Source organism: Notamacropus eugenii, chromosome 3 (assembly GCF_028372415.1).
Source record: "Notamacropus eugenii isolate mMacEug1 chromosome 3, mMacEug1.pri_v2, whole genome shotgun sequence".
Classification (NCBI taxonomy): Eukaryota; Metazoa; Chordata; class Mammalia; order Diprotodontia; family Macropodidae; genus Notamacropus; species Notamacropus eugenii.
The window spans coordinates 88,431,956-88,450,664 of record NC_092874.1 but is presented as its reverse complement, the minus strand read 5'-3'; positions in this window follow the sequence as shown (position 1 = coordinate 88,450,664).

Below are 18,709 nucleotides of genomic sequence, written 5' to 3'. Positions count from 1 at the left end.
GAGGAGTGGCTGTCCACCATGACTTTTAATAGTTACCAAGATGTGGCTTAATGTAATGTTTGAAAAGAATCATTACTCAAGAAACGAGTCCTGACCTTGACTTTTTCTCTAGAGGAAGGAAAGTGGCAAATATTTCACCCAGACACTACCTAGCACACCTCCTTACGCACAGTAGAAAAAGAGTTGCTGAAATTTATAATTTATTTTATCCACTGTTTAAAGTGTAATTAAGGGGTATTGTTTGTAAATTATCCCAATTGTCCAGTTTTGAACTGGTTTGTAGCTATAAACATATTTATACTTATCAACTTAAATAATTTATGAAAGGAACCTGTCTAATCCAAATATATTAGGCACTCACTACATGTCTTACTGATTGGAAATTTTGTCTTTAGATAGTCTTTCTTTGTGAAGACAGGAGAGGTAATATTTCCCCACTGTTTGATTCTATAAACTTGGGGAAAGAAGAGAATGAAGAGGTATTCTGCAACCATTATCCATATACCACAAATGCTAACTTGTTTCTGGACCAAGGTGATCAGTGCACATTGCCTTCTACCTAAAACAGCATCAGTCATAGATTACATATAACTACAATAAAGCATGAGCAAATGTGTCCTAAAATTTTATTTGGAAACCAAGGTTGTTTTCTGGAGAATAAATGTCATACTGGCCATAGCTTCACAGAAGGCCTGCAAACAAAGGACACAGATAAGAATTCTTTACTGGGTACCATGTTTATGAACCTTTTGGAAAAGAGTGTTAAAACCTATAAGTGTTAGCACAACAGGAAAGGTATGGCAACAAAAAAGGAATGGGGCTGATATGGCTGTTTTGCCAGGAGGGAGTTCCAGGGTTTCTGCTAATGTCAGCCAGTATAATTAAGTAGGATAGGGCAATACAAACATTAATGGTGACATGATTTCCCCCAGCATGCTTGGACCTTTTTCCCCTATTTAATTTGGTTTTCAACTTTTAGTATGTGGGAAGTAAGTACCAAAACTTAGGAGGAATTGTAAGAATTGGCAATGAGTGAAGGATGCAGAACAAGGAGAAAAAATTGCACAGACATCAATAAAAGCAATATTGAACTGTAATCAATGCAGTGGCCCATCCCATGCATGCGTGAGAGGATTAATGTTCAAGTGGACCTCTTTTTGGCAGAAAGGTAATGGACTATAGATGCAGAATAAGGCATGTGGTCAGACATGGCCAATGTATTAATTTGTTTTACTTAACTGTACTTTTTTGTTAGAAGGGAGGGGTCTACTGTGATCATGGGAGGAGTCATTGGGAAGCAACAACAATACTTTTTAAAAGAGCATCAACAAAACATGGAGAGGGAGATGAGGAAGGAAGGAAGGGAGGGAGGGAAGAAGGGAGGGAGGAAGGGAGGAAGGAAAAGGGAAAGGAGAAAAGAAAAGGAGAGGGAGGAAGAACAAAAGAGAGAAAAGAAGGAATAAAAGAAAGAAAAACCTGAATATTAGAAATTTAAAGAAAATAAAATTTGAGTTGATAAAGAGCAAGGGATCATATCTGAAAGTGCAGACAGAAATGGCAAGGCAGAGGGAGAGGGAAATGGGGGGATTTTAGGTAGCCTAGGCAAAAGTATTACAGTGCTGCAAGACATTAGTGATTTTGTACCTGTAAGACTGCTTTTAGCTCATTCAGCCCAGGCAGCTCAATACAAGAAAGATAGACAATTTGGACGAGGTTCAGAGGAGAAGGGAGTAACAACAATATTAAGGGCTGGCTGCAGGGATTGATTTAGGGAGAAAGATTAAGGGAGCTAAGTGTGTACAGCCTTGCTAATCAAGAACTAAGTGAAGACATGATAAACATCTTCAGATATTTAAAGGGTAGAAGTAGTGAGGATAGAAAGGGATTATTTAGGCTAGATTTTCAATTTATGCAACACTATATAAACTATCGTAAAGGGTTCCGTAGGATGAAGACTTGGCTCACTAAGACAAGTCAGCGAAGGCGTTTTGGCTGAGTTGCCTCATAAAGCTGATCAGAGCTACCTTGAGCTTTAGGGAAGCCCTTCCTTGGAAAGACAGAAATGGATGAAAACGGAAACAAAGATTTTGTTGTTCCTGACCACAAGGATCTTATGTTCTACTAAGGTCATGTCTACACAGTAAAAGATTGCCATATCACACATAGGGACATGCCATGATTAGGGGTGGGAATAAAGTGGGTCTGAATCAGGGTCCAGGAAAGCACAAATGCAAAGGCCAGGATGGGGCCACTACCAGGATTTCTCTCTGGGGTCAAAATCTGGAGGGTGGAGATAGAATTAATAAACTGTGTGAAAAAGTGGAGATTCAGATAAGTGATGTCAGCATGAGGTTGAGAGGCAAGATACTGGGGATATCCATTACCTGACTGTTCAACTCAACCTATTTCACCAAGCTTCTAGCCATTTATAGCTGTTAAATGCATTCTCTAACCATGCTATGATGTTACTATACCATCTTACTGATGTGGCCTGGGTGTACATGCACATATACAGGCTGGTATGACTGACTAAATACAAGAAGCTTTGGTGGAGAGTAAAATGGTACCAACAAATCACAGGTAGTGGTGGTATCTTAATGACCATTCCTGGTCCATGATTTTTTCACTTTGAACTTGAACATTGAGTCACCTTGGATTTGGAAAAAGTCTTCTCTTTGTCTTCTTTCCTACTCACTCACCCCCCTTTTTTATTGAGGAATTGAGAAAAAAAGAAAACAACAAATCAGGATGTACTTACTAAATGCCTACTATTTATATGCTAGGCTGGGGATACAGGAGAAGTATTGCTGTCATCCAAGACAATGCACAGACAATAGAGAGGTAGAAAAACATTCTGTTATCTGGTATTTACCTCACAATGATCTAAGGAGACCTGTGTCTAGTAAGAGCATTCTCCACATCCCCCACAGTTTCTAACCTAGGGCTGAGTATATTGCAAGAGCTAAATAAATATTGATTGATTGGAAACTAAATTGAAAGAGGGGAGATTAAATCCCTGAACATTTGAATAATATAAAGAATGAAACATCCAAGTGGAAACAATCCTATCTAGTGAAAGGGACTGATCAAATCAGCCTCTCTGCCTGAGGATCCCTTCCAAAGACCCTGATATAGATGCCTTCCAGGTGGAAAGATCTTAGAATGGGGAATGCTTGTAAACAGGACAGAGCTTTTGCCTAAAATGAACAAACAAAAACCCCCCAAAAGTGCTGATCCATTATACTGTGAGCTCCTTGAGGGTTTCTTGGCCTCTTCTTGTATCCTCAGCACTTACCAGAGTGCAAGATACATGGTGGGTGCTGAATATTTATTTTATATATATATATATATATATATATATATATATATATATATATATAATAAATATATTTATAAATAAGTAAAATATTTATTTTAAATGAGAAAAGAAAGAGTATATTCTATATTCTCCTACTAGAAGGATTTATTATTCATTCAACAAGTGCTTATTAAGCAAGAGATTAAAGAGTTGGCCTCAGAGTCAGGAAAATCTGTATTCTAATCCCACCTTGGACGTATGCTGGTTCTGTAAACCTGGGCAGGTCACTTAACCTCTAGTGTCCCCAGGCAACTCTCAAGACTATAAATTGCACAAAGGTACACTCTGAATTATGGGAATTTTTAAAAAATTCGTCACCTGGTATATAAAATGCAATATGCTAGGAGCTGAGGGAAATAGAAGGAAAGGGGAACAAGTATTAATTGCAAAGACCAAGAAGTTCCATCCTAGTGCAGAATATATATATATATATGTATGTATGTATGTATGTATGTATGTATGTATGTATGTATGTATGTATACATACACACACATATAGCAGACAGAGCAAGCTGACTAAAGAACAGACTAGAAGTCAAAAAACCTGGATGTATATATCCCACTTCAGTCACTTAATAGCAATATGACTGAGCAAGACACTGAACCTGAGATCCATTGACCTTATCTGGAAAATGGGGGTAGGCATAAGAGAATACTTCCCTCACAGGGTTGTTGTGAGGATTAAAATCATGTTAACATATCCCACCCTGAAAGGTAGATGTTATCATAAGCCCTTGGATAATACTTCTAAATACTGCAAGTTGCCAATTCATTCATTAAATAAATATTTACTAAAATGTGATGTAGAAATAGCAGTGTATCTAGAGTCAGGGAAGTTGGGTTTGAGTCCCAGATCTACCAGTTGTTACTCATGTGACCTTGGGAAACTTACTTCATTGCTTTGTGCCTCAATTTTCTCACCTGAACTGGGGTAGGGGAAAGTAGAGCCAGAAACTTCCCTCAGCAATTGACACCTTTTTCCCCTGGCACATTCCTCTGTCATACTGGATCCCTTCTCCCATTGGTGAGTTCCTTACAAGGGGCCTCAATGTGGGTGATGGCACCAGTAGGTCATGCTTCATTCCCCTCCCAGCTGTGTCTCTAATTCTCCAGACTTCATAACCATCTCCCCCCTCAATTCAATATTCCCCACCCAAGCTTTTCAACTCCCAATTTGTTTCAGCATGGAGCACATCACCTGACACATCACAAGCACTTAATAAATGCTTATTTCCTGCCTTCCTCTGAGGTCTCTTCTGGCTCTAATGCTAGGATCTGGTGAACCTGTTTGTGCCCACTATTGTGTTAATCATTGAGAGGGCAGGCAAATAAAATCTATCTACCTTCCAGGAGATTATTATGTAGTTGGGGAAGAAAAGTCACACACATGTAAGATCGTTACTTTCATATCCCACTTAATTCCTGAAGTAAGAATAAAATACCATCAGGTGCCCAAGCAAATGACACTGTGATCAGAGAAGAAGGTCAGTGTGGGCTGGAGCCAGTGAGATGCTGGCAAATGTTTAAATGCTGGCTGGGGGTAGGAGTATTCTCATAACACACTTTTAAGTTTAAGTGATATTGCTAACACTTCCTCCATCACTTTCTTTGTTGTTGTTGTTCAGTCCTGTCTGACTCTTCCTGACTCTATTTTTTAGCAAAGATATCGGAGTGGTTTTGTCATTTGCCCAGGGTCACACACAGCTAGTAAGTGTCCAAGATCAGATTTGACTCCAGTCTTCCTGAATCCAGGTCCTATGCTCTATCCACTTCAACACCTAGCTGCCCTTTACTTTCTTACATTTTGACAATCAACAAACCAATAAGTCAAGCCCTGATTTGTAGCGTTTGGGGTTTCTGAGGTGTATTAAATGATCACAGTGAATTTTAACAGTCAGCTCCAGAAGCCTATAAGAAGTGACTTCAGAACATGCCTATTTTAAGTAGGCAGGGAAAACTTACTGAAGAAAATGGGAGGAGGAGCCAAGATGGCAGAGTAGAAAGACACACATATGCAGGCTCTCCCCACACAGCCCATAAAATACTAGTAGAGAGGGACTCAACAAATTCTCAAGCAGCAGAAGTGGAAAACCACAGAGTAGATGAGATTTCCAGCCCAAGGTGACCTGAAAGGTCCACGGGAAACGTTGGTTGCACCAGACGCGGAGCCCAGCCCAGCCTTGGCCACGTGGCTCTGGGAGGAGGACATCTCCAGGGTAGAATCTCCAGTCTCCAGTCCCAGTAACAGCAGTTCGCAGATCCCTCAACCCATCGGTGCCAAAGATCAGTGACAGGGTTTTTTCAGCTGGCCCAGAAGGGAGAAGGGCCTTCCCATAGCTCGGCCTCAGGCAGCGGCTGTAGAGGCCACATCAGTCAGGCAGCAGCAGTTCCCACAGCAGCCCCTACAGCAGCCTGCATCCACTGTTGGATCGTAAAAACCCTGGGGGCACTGAGGAGCTGATTATTACCTCAGCCCTGTGTAGAGGCCCTGAGGTAGCTGATCTTTATCTCACAACAAATAGTGGCCCTGCCCCCACAGGTTATCTGAATCTCAGTACCCAGTACTGGCTTGGTGGAACTGGAGGCCAGGTGGCTGTGGAGAGGAAACTCTGCTAAGATTCTGGACACAAAAATCTCTTCCTGCTCCCAGACCAGTGTACACTCTTGATTGTGCCACCTTGGAGGAACTGAGATCTTACAGATCCCCAGACTATACCCTACTCTTGACAAAGGACCCAAAAATCAAGTAACTGGTTGGGAAAATGCCCAAAAAAGGGAAAAACATAAGACTATAGAAGGTTACTTTCTTGGTGAACACATATCTTCTCCTGTCCTTTCAGATGAGAAAGAACAATGCTTACCATCAGGGAAAGACATAAAAGTCAAGGCTTCTGTATCCCAAACACCCAAAATAAATATTCAGTGGTCTCAGGTCATGGACAAGCTCAAAAGGGATTTTGAAAATCAAGTAAGTGAGGTGGAGGAAAATTTGGGAAGAGAAATGAGAGAGATGGAAGAAAAGCATGAAAAGCAGGTCAACACCTTGCTAAAGGAGACCCAAAAACATGCTGAAGAAAATAACACCTTGAAAAATAGGCTGACTCAATTGGCAAAAGAGGTCCAAAAAGCCAATGAGGAGAAGAATGCTTTCAAAAGCAGAATTAGCCAAATGGAAAAGGAGGTTCAAAAGCTCACTGAAGAAAATAGTTCTTTAAAAATTAGAATGGAACAGATGGAGGTGAATGACTTTACGAGAAACCAAGAAATCACAAAACAAAACCAAAAGAATGAAAAAATGGAAAATAATGTGAAATATCTCAATGGAAAAACAACTGACCTGGAAAATAGATCTAGGAGAGACAATTTAAAAATTATGAGACTACCTGAAAGCCATGATCAAAAAAAGAGCCTAGACATCATCTTTCATGAAATTATCAAGGAAAACTGCCCTGAACCAGGGTGCAAAATAAAAATTGAAAGAGTCCACCATTTGGCTCCTGAAAGAGATCCAAAAAAAGAAACTCCTAGGAATATTGTGGCCAAATCCCAGAGTTCCCAGGACAAGGAGAAAATATTGCAAGCAGCTAGAAAGAAACAATTCAAGTATTGTGGAAATACAATCAGGATGACACAAGATCTAGCAGCTTCTACATTAATGGATTGAAGGGAGTGGAATATGATATTCCAGAAATCAAAGGAACTAGGAATAAAAACAAGAATCACCTACCCAGCAAAACTGAGTATAATATTTCAGGGGAAAAAATGGTTTTTCAATGAAATAGAAGACTTCCAAGCATTCTTGATGAAAAGACTAGAGCTGAAAAGAAAATCTGACTTTCAAACACAAGAATCAAGAGAAGCACAAAAAGGTAAACAGCAAAGTGAAATCATAAGGGACTTACTAAAGTTGAACTGTTTACATTCCTACATGGAAAGACAATATTTGTAACTCTTGAAACTTTTCAGTATCTGGGTAGTTGGGATTACATACACACACACACACACATGTGCGTGCACGCACACACAGAGACAGAGAGCACAGAGTGAATGGAATAGGATAGGATCATATCTTAAAAAAGTGAAATTAAGGGGTGAGAGAGAAATATATTGGGAGGAGAAAGGGAGAAATGGAATGGGGCAAATTATCTCTCATAAAAGAAGCAAGCAAGAGACTTTTTAGTGGAGGGAAAAAGAGGGGAGGTGAGAGAACAACATGAAGTTTACTCTCATCACATTCCACTAAAGGAAGGAATAAAATGCACACTCATTTTGGTATGAAAACCTATCTTACAATACAGGAAAGTGGGGGAGAAGGGGATAAGCAGGGTTAGGGGAATGATGGAAGGGAGGGCAATGGGAGGAGGGAGCAATTAGAAGTCAACACTCTTGGAGAGGGACGGGATCAAAAGAGAGAGCAGAAGAAATGGGGGGCAAGATAGGATGAAGGGAAATATAGTGAGTCTTACACAACATGACTATTATGGAAGTCATTTTCAAAACTACACAGATAATGGCCTATATTGAATTGCTTGCCTTCCCAAAGGGAATAGGTGGGGAGGGAGGGAGGAAGAGAAGTTAGAACTCAAAGGAACAACTGTTGAGTATTGTTCTTGCATATAACTAGGAAATGAGAAATACAGGTAAAGGGGTATAGAAAGTTATCTTGCCCTACAGGACAAAAGAGAAGATTGGGATAAGGGAAGGGAGAAATGTTAGAAGAGAGGGCAGATTGGTGATAGGGGTAATTAGAATGCTCGGTGTTTTGGGGTGGAGGGAGGGGAGAAATGGGGAGAAAATTTGGAACCCAAAATTTTGTGGAAATGAATGTTGAAAACTTAAATAAATTTAAATACAAAAAAAAGAAAATAGGAAGTCATTTGACCCTGAAGGGCATGGAGAGGAATTAGATGAGCAGAATCTAGGAAGAAGAAATAGGGCAAGCAAAGTCAAGGAGTATGAGCAAATGATAAGGACAGTGATGAGAATCTGTCAGAAAGAGAGTGTTCACCCTGGGGCAGGGGGCAGAGTCCTTAAACTGGGACTTGTGAACTTCTTGGATTTTTTATTTTCACATTTAGATTTTTTAACCCTATGTATTTTATTTTATGCATTTCATAACATTATTCTGAGGAAGGTCCCATAGGCTTCACCAGGTTGCCAATGGAATCCATGATGCAAAAAAAAAAAAAACTAAAAACTTTTTAACTAGAATGTAGTGGAAGATGAGTTTGGCTATATAGACTAGTGGTATTAAAAACTTAAACAGAAACAGATCCCACAATGACCTAGACAACCACAAATTAACATTATCCATGTTGGAATGTATTTCTATTTATTTTGTTAAATATTTCTTAAGTATATTTTAATCTGGTTGGGTCAGATCTGACACTTTTGATGTAGAGTAGACCTAGTCACCCTCAGTATAATTACTGGCACATGGTTGGTGCTTAATAAGTTCTTGTTGACCTGACTTGACTTGTATGCTTCAGTACTTAGGAATATTGTTCAGGATATTATCCAAACATCTTTAGAAAATAATTTTCCTCTATTATTACCACTTCACTAGCAAAAAGTAGGTGGGAGAGTCGCAGAACCACAGGGGAATGACTAAAAGAGAGAGAAATGGAAAAAAGTTACAGAATTCTTGTGTCAATTATCAAAGCAATCCTGCTTTGCTTTTCTAAAGATTGATCTTTTTGTTTTTCCACTCTGACCTTAGATGATTTCAGTCTGGGAAGATTATTTATTTTTAATGCATTTGGTGCATCCTACTACCAAAAACGTTCTCTACCACTCACTTGAGTGGTACAACTCCAGAGTCCAAACAAATTAGAGTGATGCCATGGTCTTCTCCCACTGGACAAGATACACTGAAATGGAATCCAATCTGAATCCTGAAGTAATGGTTATATTGAGAAAGTGGGGTTTGATTTAATTATGAACCATTTTGGTAATGCAATGCCAAAAAGGAGAGAGCAAGATAAACATGGTTCAATAACTCCTAAAACCTGTCTCTTGTGCAGACCATGCAGGGCCATCCTCTAGCCTGAGCTAATTATATTTAGCTTTACTTCCTTGTTTTGAGTGGGTGGGCGTGAAATGAAAAACAAGAAAACATCTTTTAAATCTTGCTTTATTTTGCCTTATATGAATTGGAACGTGGTTTTCAGTCAGCCAAATGAATTCATGTATTTAAGTTAGTAATGAGTTGTTAATTATCGACTTGCCTCACTGGAAATTGAATTGCCTCACAGTGTCGGGAAAATGTTTTGTTTTTATCTCCTTTGTGTTTCCCACAGACACCACTCCTTCGGTAAACTGATGATAGCCTTCAGGAAAGAGATAAATCTCCTTGTTAAAACATGAATTATCCCCAACCCCATTATCTATTGTATTGTCTCTATCTTTGTGTTTTTCCATTGTGTTTTTTTTTTTTTTGGAAGGAATATGAGGCTCTTTTTTTTATGGGTAACCATGTACTCAAACAGGCTTTTCGAGGATCTCAAAGCCAACTTTCCCTTTGAATTTGCCCGCTTCCTGTAGGAAACAGAGGCCCTAGGATGTGTATACCTTGATTGCAAAGAATATGCATAACAGTCAGTTAACAAGCATTTGTCAAGTGCTTAATTATGATATGTACAAAGTACTAGGGATACTAAAAATTGGCAAAACCAGGGCCTTCCCTCAAGGAGCTCACATTCAAATGGGATAATAACATATTAACATGTACAAATAAGAGGTTTTGGGTAGAGATAGGAGGAGAAAGAAGCAAGAAATAGGGAGAGGAAGGGAAGGGATTGAAGGTAATCTCAGATGGAAACTCAAAGAAACGGCTTTATACAGAAGGCAATGCTTGGGCTGAGTCTTGAAGAAAGCCAACAGAGGTGAGGAGAGAGAACATTCCAGGCATGGGGGAAGCTAGCACAAAGGCAGAAGATGGGAAATGGAGCAGCTTGTTCCAGGAAGAGCAATTAAGCCAATTTAACCATATCAAAGACTGTGGAGGCAAATAGAGATTAAGGACTGGAAAAATAAGGACAGGATATATGTATCTTGTATGTATGCATATGTGTGCATATATACACATATATACATGTATTTGTGCATAGAGAGTTTTTTTCTTGATGTACATAATGGAAATTCTGGTGGCAGAACTGTCAGAAGACAAAATCCAGAAGTTGGCTAAGTTTGTCTTTGATATATGAACTTGGACTTCAAGAGACAGTGGAGAAGAAGGGCCTAGGATGCGATGGTCTATGGGGTCACAAAGAATTGGACTCAAATGAACAACTGAACAACAAAAGTCTTGACATCCCTAGCATTCACTTTATATATATCCCTTGTTTATATCCCATCTTCACACTCATCTGGACCTTCCTGTTCAAGGATCTGATATTGTCCATTTGTATCATAATATGAATGAGGCTCCCTAAATCTTCTTTTGCCTTTCCCAGGAGTATTTGCATTTTCAACCTTAGCTCTAATGATAATATGAGCAATCTTCCCTCATGGTCCTTCAAGCATGTCATATAGACTTTAGGTTACTTCAGCTACATCTTTGTCCCCAGGTACAAAATTTTCCTTTTAGAAGAAATTCAATGCGTTTCATCTAATTCATGAGAAACTTTCAGAAATCTGATTTTTCCAAAAATCATAAAAACCCAGAAGCTAAATGACTGACCCATATGAGCAGAGGTCCCTAGACTAAAAAATAAAATTTAATTTTAAAAATTATTCCCCTATATTTAATTGCACTTGATAATATATAAACATCTTTCTCATATATTACCTCTTTCAAATCTCACAAAAGCCCTGAGACACAGATATGGAAAACATCTCTTGTTTTCACTTTACTGATGAGGAAACTGAAGCTCAAGATGAGAAGTGACATACTCAAGGTTATACAGCTAAGGACAGAGTTAGGACTAGAACCCAGGTCTCTGATTCCCATATTTAATATTCTTTTCCACTTAACCAAACTGCTTCCCTGTTAGTCACAATGCAAATCTAACTGAGGTGTAAATGAAAGTGAAAATGATATTATGTAAAAGGGCAAAACAATGAAAAGAGATATGGCTATTTAAACTTATTAAATTTTTTATCTTATGTCAATAAAAGGAAGGGATAAAACCACAGAATTAGAGGATAAGCAGATAATATGGAACTATTGGCATCAGTTCATACTCAATATGCCAATAGGTGAATGGATCAATGATTTCACTGCTCTGTTCAAAGATGCAGATTACAACCCATCCATGCCTGCCCATCCTAAATGATTCTTGTCCTTGTCCCCCCACTCTGCATAAGTGCATCATACAAGATCCACCTGATATGCTGAGATGGAGTATTCAGATTATTCGTGGGCTACCCCTCCCTCTCATCACATGACCAATTATTTCTTTTTTAATCAAACCTTTCTCTAATGATATGCCTAATCCTGTTCTTATCATAACTACTTGTTATGTCATGTAGCCTGCTCATAGCTAACATGCATCTCCATTGTCCTCTGGAGAGGTCCTTTGGACACTGATTTTATATGACTTGTAACAACATGGTAACATCCATAGATTTTGTGGTTAAAAAAGATGGCCCTTCATTTCATCTTTAGGGTTAATGACAGAGCTCTGAAGTTTCAAACAGCCAATCTAGCTTATCTTACTTAATTCTGCTCCCAAGTCTTTGTTCATTTACAGGACCTGTCCAAGGTATATTTATTGATAAATATTGATAAATAAACACCCTAAGTTGTCAATCTAATTGACTAACATGGTCTAAATTATAAGTATTCTTCATCCACTTAATTTCCTCTTCATGGATTATTGGACCAATCTCTTTTGACCAGTTGAGGATCTTGTCTAGGAGGTGCATGTTCCTAAACTTGATTCAGTCAACAAAATATTACCCACAAACAAGAGTATCTTGAAGATTTGACAGCCTACAAGATATTCCTCTTCAACTTCAACTCTCTGATGAATATCCACCATGATACTGGTGAATACCTTTGGTGAGTATTCATTTTCTTGTTTAATTTTTTTCTGTTTTCAGTTGTTTTTCAGTCAGGTCCAATCATTGTGACCTCACTTGGGATTTTCTTGGGAAAAATACTAGAATGGTTTGCCATTTCCTTCTCCAGTTCATTTTATAGATAAGAAACTGAAACAGAGGGGTAGAGCCAAGATGGTGGAGTAAGAGCACAGACTTTCTAGAGGGCTCCTGGCAAACCCAGCCAAATGCCTGTAAAAAATGGCTCTAAACAAATTCTGGAGCTGCAGAACCCAGAGAATGACAAAGTGAAGTGAATCTCCAGCCCAACACAACGTGGAAAGTCATGGGAAGTGTCTATCGTGCCACATTGGAAGCAGAGCACAGTCCAGACCACACTGGCACAGACAGGACCTGAGCAGGGGAAAATGAATCTCTAGCATCTGTGGTGGTTTCCAGACTTCATGACCCCAAAACGCTGAGGATAAATTGGAAGGTCAGTGGAAAAAGCCTGTGGGACCAGTGCAGGAGAGTGGAGTGGTCTGGTCCCAGCCCCAGGGCAGCAGAGGGGGAAGGGGGTGGAGGAATTCATAGCAGCTGCAGCAGCAGCAGGGGCAGCTCCAGCCACTGTTTCTGTAGCTCTAGGTCCACAGATGGTGGGGGGATTGAGCAGCTGACAGTACACCCCCCACCCCACTAGAAACAGAGAACTACCTTCACAAAAAGCTCACAAGTCAAGTAAATGGCTGGGGAAATGAGCAAAAACTGGAAAAAGAATCAGACTATAGAATCTTACTTTGGTGACAAGGAAGACCAAAGCATGCAAATAGAAGACAACAAAGTCAAAGCTCCTCCATCCAAAGCCTCCAAGAAAAATATGAATTGGGTTCAGGCCATGGAAGACCTCAAAAAGAATTTTGAAAATCAAGTAAGAGAAACAGAGCAAAAATTGGGAAGAGAAATGAGAGTGATGCAAGAAAATCATGAAAAACAGGTCAACTGCTTGCTAAAGGAGATCCAAAAAAATGCTGAGGAAAATAACAAAAAAAAATAGAGTAACCCAAATGGCAAAAGAGATCCAAAATCCCAAAGGCCAATTAGGAGAAAAATGCCCTAAAAAGCAGAATTGACCAGATGAAAAAGGAGGTCCAAAAACTCACTGGAGAAAATAATTCCTTAAAGGTAAGAATGGAGCAGATAGAAGCTAATGACTTTATGAAAAATCAAGAAATTGTAAAACAAAACCAAAGGAATGAAAAAATAGAAGACTGTGAAATATCTTACTGGAAAAACAACTGACCTGGAAAATAGATCCAGGAGAGACAATTTAAAAATTATGGGACTACCTGGAAGCCATCATAAAAAAAAGATCCTAGACATGATCATTCATGAAATTATCAAGGAAAACTGCCCTGATATTCTAGAACCAGAGGGTAAAATAAATATTGAAAGAATCCACCATTTGCCTCCTGAAAAACTCCTAAGAATATTGTAGCCAAATTCCAAAGTTTCCAGGTCAAGGAGAAAATATTACAAGCAGCCAGGAAGAAATAATTCAAGTATTGTGGAAATACAATCAGGATAACACAAGATCTAGCAGCTTCTATATTAAGGGATCAAAGGGTTTGGAATACGATATTCCAGAAGTCAAAGGAACTAGGATTAAAACCAAGAATCTCCTATCCAGCAAAACTGAGTGTAATACTTCAGGGGAAAAATGGTTATTCAATGAAATAGAGGACTTTCAAGCACTCTTGATGAAAAGGCTAGAGCTGAATAGAAAATTTGATTTTCAAACACAAGAATCAAGAGAAGTATGAAAAGGTAAACAGGAAAGAGAAATCACAAGAAACTTACTAAAGTTGAACTGTTTACATTCCTACATGGAAAGATAATATTTGTAACTCTTGGGACTTTTCTCAGTATTTGTGTAGTTGGAGGGATTATACACACACACACACACACACACACACACACACACATACACACACACATATAGACAGAGGGCACAGGGTAAGTTGAATAGGAAGGGATACATAAAAAATAAAATTAAGGGGTGAGAGAGGAATATATTGGGAGAAAGGGAGAAATGGGGCAAATTATCTCTCATAAAAGAGGCAAAAAAAGGTTTTTTCAATGGAGGGGAAAAGGCAGGAGGTGAGAAGGAAAAAGTGAACTTTACTCTCATCACATTTGGCTTAAGGAAGGAATAACATGAACACTCAATTTGGTATGAAAATCTATCTTACACTACAGGAAAGTAGGAGGGAAGGGGATAAGTGGGATATGGGGGGGGGTGATAACAGAAGGGAGAGCAAATGGAAGGAGGGGGTAATTAGAAGTAAATACTTTGGGGGAGGGACAAGGTCAAAAGAGAGAATAGAATAAATGGGGGGGTCAGGATAGGATGGAGGAAAGTATAGTTAATCTCTCACAACATGACTTTTATTGAAGTCTTTTGCATATAACCTATATTGAATTGCTTGCCTTCTCAGTGGGGATGGGTGGGGAGGAAGGAAGGGAGAGAACTTGGAACTCAAAGTTTTAATAACGAATGTTAAAAATTGTTTTTACATGCAACTGGGAAATAAGAAGTACAGGTAATGAGGTATAGAAATCTATCTTGCCCTACAAGAAAAGAGAGAAGATGGGGATAAGGGAAGGGAGGGATGTGATAGAAGGGAGGGTAGATTGGGGGCAGGGATAATCATAAAGCATGGTGTCTTGGGTGAGGGGAAGCGAGAGATGGGGAGAAAATTTGAAACTCAAAATCTTGTGGAAATGAATGTTGAAAACTAAAAATAAATATTTTTTTAAAGTTAAAAAAAAATTGAAACATAGTTAAATGATTTTTCCAGGGTCACATGGCTAGTAAGTATCTGAGGCTAGATTTGAAATTGGAAAGATAAGACTTCCTGACTCTAAGTCAAGCACGTTATCCACTGTGCCACCTCAAACTCACCTTAAACAAGGGCACTTCCTTGTTTGATGCCAGATTTGAAGTTAGGTCCTCCTGACTCCAGGGCCGGTGCTCTATTCATTGCTCTGCCTAGCTGCCCCTATACTACCTAATTTGTGATAAGAGAGATCATTGACCCAGAGTGCAGACTGAGATGTGCTTTTTGAGCATAGACAATGTGAGAATTTGTTCTGCTTGATTATACATATTTGTTGTGAGAGTTTTTGTTTTTCTTTTTTACTTTAGTAGAAAGGGGAAGATGGAAGGAGAAAAAATAGTTTTTTTGTTAAATAAAAACATTAAATAGATTTTTAAAAATATATCGGTTACTAAAGGAAAAAGAGAAAGATATAATAATCAATCACTTTCAGGACCTTCTGATTACTGATTTTAGATGATGCATCAAACAAGGAAGGGAAGTTAGGATCAAAGTTCTCAAGTCATTCAAAGTCTGTCTCTACAATGTTATTACTATATAAATTGTTCTCCAGGATCTACTCCCTTCACTGAGTCATTTCATAGAAGCCTTTCTAGGTTTCTCTGAAATCCCTTTCATCATGGATAGGAGACACCTTGTTGGGATAGTGTCTTTGAAGTAGCATTTGGTCTTGAATCAAAAGCCTTTTATAGTGTCACAGCCTGTTTATACCCATCATGTACTTCCCCACTCATCCCTAGATAATCCCCAACCTCAACCCGTTGTGGTTGCAGCATCCTATGAAATGCAACCACACAACTCTAGAAGAACATTGGCATCTAAAAGATTACCTCCCATGCCCCTTCACAGAGAAGACTGGTGTTATCAAATGGTCTGTACAACCTCTGCCCTCAAATGACAATCCCAAAGACACCGTGTGGTCATTTTAAAAAGACCATGACAGTGGTGATGATGATGGTGATGACAGTAATAATGTCTTACATTTCTGTAAGTCCATAGGCATTCTCAGGAGCTTTTTTTTCACTGCACCATACCTAAGTGAAATCTGACTGCAGACAAGTGGAAATAGGCCTTGAACCTGGATGTTTTCCAGTTGTAAACATTTAGAGTCAGCTATGCAATGTCTTATTGCTGTGACCCACTCGTCAATGTGGCATGGGCTGATGAAGATGCCCCCAGACTCAGAGGTTAAAAAACAAACAACAACACAGGAATCCATCTTTGGGAACTGAACTCCAATTTCAAAAACAATGAAAAGAAAAAACCCACCATTGTATTTAAGACCTCTTGGTCTTTTGGTTACATTGAGGTTATACATAATTGAATGGACTGAAGACAATGTTTCAAGGTCCCTAAACTGGAATAAAAATTTAGCCAAATATTTTAAAATCCATTTGAAGAGATGCAGAATCTGGGGCTGTTTCTTAGGCATCAGTGATTTCAATCAAGGGCAGACAAAATGTCTAAACATAATTATAGCTTGCAGAAATTATTTTAATACTTATTAAAATGGAAGAGAACTTCACCACAGGGTGTAGATTTTTTAACCTTACATATAAAATGGGGATAATAATAGTACCTACCTCCCAGGATTATTATGAGGATAAAATGAGATAATATTTGTAAAGTCTTTTGCAAACTTTAAAGTGCTATATAGATGCTAGCAGTTATTATTTACTCTCCCTGTCCTAAGTCTAATCTATTTCAATTTGTCCACCATACTACAGCCATGCTGATTTTCATAAAATACAAATCTGACATCTTATCTCCCTATTCAATAAACTTCTGTAAAATGTTACAAAGAATTACAAAGGAAGCCAATCACATCAACAAACGTAATTTTCCCATCCAAGTTGACAGATAACCCTAAAATATATCTGTAGTGAAGGGGTTTACAGGGTCAAGGAGAGGATTGCTACTCTTATGAAAGGGCTGTATAAAACCATTATGAGAAACATGGTTTGCACAAGACAAATTTTGAAGCATCCCTGTGGGACTATGATGTGAAAGTCTCCATCTTCCCTCTGACTCGAACACTTAGAGGACAGGGAGGTTCTTGTCCTACCTCTCCTTCAGAAGCCAATGTCTTCCTGTTTTGGCTTTCCTGCTCATGCCTGGGAAATACTCTCAAGTACATAGACAAACAGAGAGAAGCCTAAGAGTAATGTGTTATTATTCTGAATGGCTTAATGTTCTTGATCCCACTTTTAATGGACATGTATTTTCATGTCACAAACTACCTCACAATTGGCAGTGATGGCTAAGAGGCCAAAGCTATAAGGAAGATAGACCGTCAGATAGAAGGCCAAGGAGTTAATGGAGATGGCAAGTGAACTACCACAGGGATTCCCCATTGAAGGGGAGACTCAGAGACTCGGGGCAGAAGTAACCTCAGTGAAATATCATTCCCTTTAACTGTATTACAACTGTTGTGACATTAATTGTTATGGCTGATAACAATAACCAGCATTTGCATAGCACTTAATGGCTTACAAAGGACTTTAGAAAGCCTTTTCTTTACATTACCTTACTTTATCCCTACCACCTTGGTAATATAGTCTTATTCTCATTTTATAGATCTAGAAAACTGAGGTGCAGAGAATCTTAAGAGACCTGCTTAGAGAGACAGAAAAGAATACAAGATGAGAAAAACTAAGCTTTGGGGTAGTAGTCTTTTCAGTTTATGGCATAGGGATAGCACAATGGTAGCTGATGGCACAACAATAGGGCCTGGTGTCAGGAAGATCTGAGTTCAAATCTCACCTCAATACTTACTAGCTGTATGAGCCAAGGCAAGTCACTTAACCACTGTCTGCATCAGTTTCTCCATCTGAAAACTGGGATGATAATAGCACTTATTTTCTAGGGTTATTGTGGGAATAAAATCAGATAATATTTGTAAAGTGCTTTGAAAAACCTTAAAGTGCTATGTAATTGATTGCTATTATTATTTTACATGGAGATAAGCATACTATTATTTAGCAACAGAGATTATCATCTAGCCCTGTACTTCATATCATTAAATAAACTTTGTGAGGATATTTAACAAATCATTGCAAGATCAATAAACATGTGAATTCCCTGAACTCCAAGCACCATGCTAGGTGCTGTAGGCTACACAAGAGAAATGAGAGATTGTCCTTGTCAGAAGGAAATTTGTTATTGAGATGGAGGAAGAGTGGGAGGACCCAGCCTATGAAGCCAATTGATGCATTAGAAACTAAATGTATGGTAGTATGGTAGTTAGTGCACACAGATGTAGTGAAGGGACATTCTCCATATAACAGATTAATCAAGGAAGGATCAATGGAAAAGGCTGGACTTGAGCTGGACTTCCAAGGATGCAAAGTGTTCACAAAGGGAGAAAGTAGGATGAAGGGCATTTCAGAAGAAGGAAAATGCGTAAGAAAAAAGCTTGAAGTCTAGAATGAGGGTGGCACATGTCAAGGATTTACAAAGAGGGTGGGATCAG